This window comes from Octodon degus, unplaced genomic scaffold, assembly GCF_000260255.1.
Source record: "Octodon degus isolate 3935 unplaced genomic scaffold, OctDeg1.0 scaffold00153, whole genome shotgun sequence".
Taxonomy (NCBI): Eukaryota; Metazoa; Chordata; class Mammalia; order Rodentia; family Octodontidae; genus Octodon; species Octodon degus.
In genome coordinates, this window is record NW_004524729.1 from 520,853 (window position 1) to 524,343 (window position 3,491).

The 3,491-nt window shown below is 52.3% G+C and overlaps 1 protein-coding gene, 1 long non-coding RNA gene and 1 other non-coding gene across 3 annotated transcripts in view; 1 reads left to right on the forward strand and 2 right to left on the reverse strand.

Moving 5' to 3' along the window:
• Positions 1-3,491, reverse strand: part of A4galt (alpha 1,4-galactosyltransferase (P blood group)) — a 20,449-nt gene that overhangs the window by 9,709 nt on the left and 7,249 nt on the right. The window lies entirely within an intron of this gene.
• Positions 1,293-1,425, reverse strand: LOC111812954. The gene has a single exon (XR_002818316.1). It is a non-coding gene; the product is annotated as a small nucleolar RNA U89 (small nucleolar RNA).
• The window catches only part of LOC111812937, a 19,770-nt gene continuing 18,811 nt past the window's right edge, over positions 2,533-3,491 (forward strand). Inside the window, exon 1 of the long non-coding RNA XR_002818301.1 lies at positions 2,533-2,544. This is a non-coding gene — a long non-coding RNA (uncharacterized LOC111812937). The remainder of the gene's footprint in view (positions 2,545-3,491) is intronic.

The window sequence follows — 3,491 nt, forward strand, 5'->3', positions numbered from 1 at the left end:
AAGAGTGGTCAGGACAGGTTTGAACCTCAGAACCAGCGCAAAGATAAACTCCAAAGGTAAAGAATAAATGAATAAAGAATAAAGAATGTTCAGGGTATACTAGAACACATGAGTGGACTCAATTGTAACTCTGAGCTTGGGAAAGTTTCTTTCTTCTTCTTTTTTTTTTTTTTTTTTTTTTTGCAGAACCGGAGATTGAACTCAGGCCCTTGTGCTTGCTGCGGAAGCGCTTATTCCACTGAGCCATCTCCCCAACTCCCTTGGGAAAGTTTCTTTCAACAAATATTTATTGCATAATTATTCCTGGTCAGGTACTTGTTTTGCTGGATGTGTAGTTTTTTGGTTTTGGGTTTTTTTTTTTGGGGGGGGGGACAGGTTCTCTCATTCAAATTTGCTGTGATCCTCCTGCCTCAGCCTCCCAAGTGCTGCGATTACAGGAGTGTGACAACACACCTGGCAGGAAAATTTTCTTAATTGTCTGAAATCCAAAAGTCACAGAGAAAAGAGAAATTGGCCGAGTGTGGTGGTCCATGTCTATAATCTCAGCACCCAGGAGGCTGAGGGAGGAGGACTGCTGTGAGTTCAAGGCCAGCCTGGGCTACACAGCAAGGCCCTTTTTTGTGTGTGGCTGGCTCAGCCCACCCTGAGGGCAGGGCTGGCTCAGCATGTGGTGCTGGGATCGAACCTTGGTCCCTGTACACTTGCCTAAGCTTGCCTAAGTAGGTGGTTTAGACCACTGAGCTATCTCATGGGCCCCCAACTTTTCTTTTTAAGTAATAGAAATTTATTGAGACTTCCTGGGGTGATGATTACCACTCACCTGCAGGGAGGGCGACACGCTGTAGGAAATCACACACGGCCCCCAGCCCTGCCTGACACAGGGGAAGGCCTCCCGAAGGTCGGTCTTGCACAAGACAGGTACAGAGGGACACGTACAACAAGGTGCTGGAGCCGCAGTTGTCCCTCAAGATGCAGAGGAGCAACGGACAGTCCCTTTCTGAGGCCGAGTCCTGGGTGACCAGCTCATTTCTTACCCCTGATGAGGCTGTGTCGGGTGAAACTTCCATCTTGGAGTTCGGCACAAGGTTGCCCGCCGTGAGGTGGGTGGGATTCTGCAAGGTGGTGGTCATCGTGGGGATGTGCTGGGCTGCCTGGGTCTGACAGAGCTCGATGTAGCCAGGACTCTTGCTCAGTGTTTCCCCAAGGCAAGCAGGGCAGGGTTCAGGCCTACCAGGCTGGGCTGATCCCTCCTCCATTCCTCCTCCCGCTAGGGGAGGCTTCTGCCTGCAGGCCTTCCTGTAGGCTACTGCTGCTGCAGCCAGAGCCGGGCCGCCTTGAAGGCAAGGCGAAGCCAGCAGCGCTTTGGGTCCAGCCCTACCCCAGGAGCCAGGCCTCAGGGTCCCCAAACCAACATTCCAGACCCCAAGATCCTATCTTCAAACAAACAAGCCAGGTATGGTCGGGCATACCTGTAATCTCCAAACTCGGGAGGCTGAGGCAGGAGGATCACTGTGAGTTCCAGACCAACTTGGGTTACAAAGTGAGCTCAAGGCCAGCCTGAGTGGCAAAGAGAGACCCTGTCTCAAAAAAACAAAAAAGTCAAAAGTGGCGATTCACTCTGCTCCTGGAAAGCCAAATCCTTCCCGCCAGCTGGAGTTACCCAGGAGGAAGAGGTGGCCTCAGAGAAGCAACCTGGTGCCCTTGGGGCCAGGGAGCACAGAGGACAGACGGCATGTGACCTTGCTGGGGACCCTCAGATGGCCAGGCAGGGTATATTAATTCCATCTCTAACAGCGATGATTTGCATCTGCACTTGGTTTACATTGCAGGCTGCATTCCTCAGATTAGAGACCGTCTTTGATCCTGGCCCCAAGGGCAGGCTGGGGATCACCTCAGGCCCCCGGTGCCACTTCCCACCCGGCCTCAGCAGTGAGGCCTGTCAGTGGGCGGGTGACCCTGGTGCCTGGGTGCTACAACTGTTATTGATTCAGCCTCTGCCAAGGGAGCCCTCCGGTTTTCTAATCTTTGGCTACTGCAAACAGACCTGTGACCTTGTACAAGGTCGCATCTTCAGAGGACAGATGCTCTGCAGGACAGTGTGCTGGGGGAGGGGTGGGTGGCAGGCAGTACATGCCTCGGTCACCTTGATAGAGGGGCGCCAGGAGCTGACATCATCGGCTGAGGGCTTCCGCCTGCCTCCCTTGTCATACTTAGGGGAGCACCCCATCCTGCTGACTGGTTGGAGCTCACCCTTTTGGGGCCCTTTTCTCTCTGATTCTCTGGGAAGTCAGCACAATTAGGCCTGTGTGGGCTTTCCTGGGTGCAGACAAGCCGCTGTCCTGATCACTTCCTCTGCCCAGAGCACACAGCAGGGCACGGGAAGTGTCCATGGCCAGGGCACCAGGAAGCCAGCCTGAATCAGGAGAGGCCTGAGCTTCCCCTCCTTGAAGGAAAGTTCCCATGGTGCTCTGCGCTCGGCTGGGGAGGGGGTATAGAGTGCAAGAAGGAGGCCCTGGATTCGATCCTAGGCAGCAGAAGAGCAGTGTTGTGTCCTTATTCCTTTCCTGTGTGGGACACTGAACCTGGGACCTTGCCAAACACTACAGACCCAGCTTGTTTTTTTATTACTGCAAGACAGGATCTCATCACGTGGCTATGTGGCTAGAGTGGCCTCGAATTAGAGATCCTCCTGCCTCAGCCTCCCAGAGTGCTGGAGCTAAAAGCATAGCGTACCACACTCAGCTTATTTATTGTAAGAATCTTTACTACTGGATACTGCTTGCGCAGCAGTCCTGCTTTCTGTAAGACTTGCCCTCGCGCTCTGACCCTAGAAGATGCTCCCCCCATCCTGAGACCAAGTTGCTTCAGGTGGAAAATATGATCTCTTAGGACCTCTGGGGAAAGGCCTTCCTGACCTGCAGCCCACTCTGTCACAGTGGTCACCAGGGACCTTATACACAGAGTCCCAGCAACTGTCCCTCTGTGTCCAGCCAAGGGTGCCCAGATACGGTGGTCAGAGTATTGTAGGCAGCTAGCTGAATTACATAGAAATATTACAGGCAGACAGACAGGGCCAGGCCCTCAAGGAGGCAAGATGGAAGAGAAGGTGGCTTTGCAACTTGGAAGAGACAGATACTCCAACGTGGGCCACACCTTAAGACAAAAGAAGAAAAAAGCACAGCTACATACTTTCCTAGGGATGGGCATCAGGGATTGATATTCTAAATAGGTATCACCTTGAAAGAGCCCAAGCGAGTCACAGCCCAGCCCCCAACAGGAAGAGACCCTGACTCATATTCGTGCCCGCTTGCTACATGACTTGCTTCCTCATTTGGTCCTGGATTTAATCAATTTTACCTGAGCAAGGGTGCGTGTCATCTCACTGGCTGGCCATAGTTTTGTCCCACCTCATGCCCACCTAAGCATGTTCCCATGTCTTTTCCACCACTTTATTTTTTTTATTTTTTATTTTTATTTTTTTTTAATTTTAT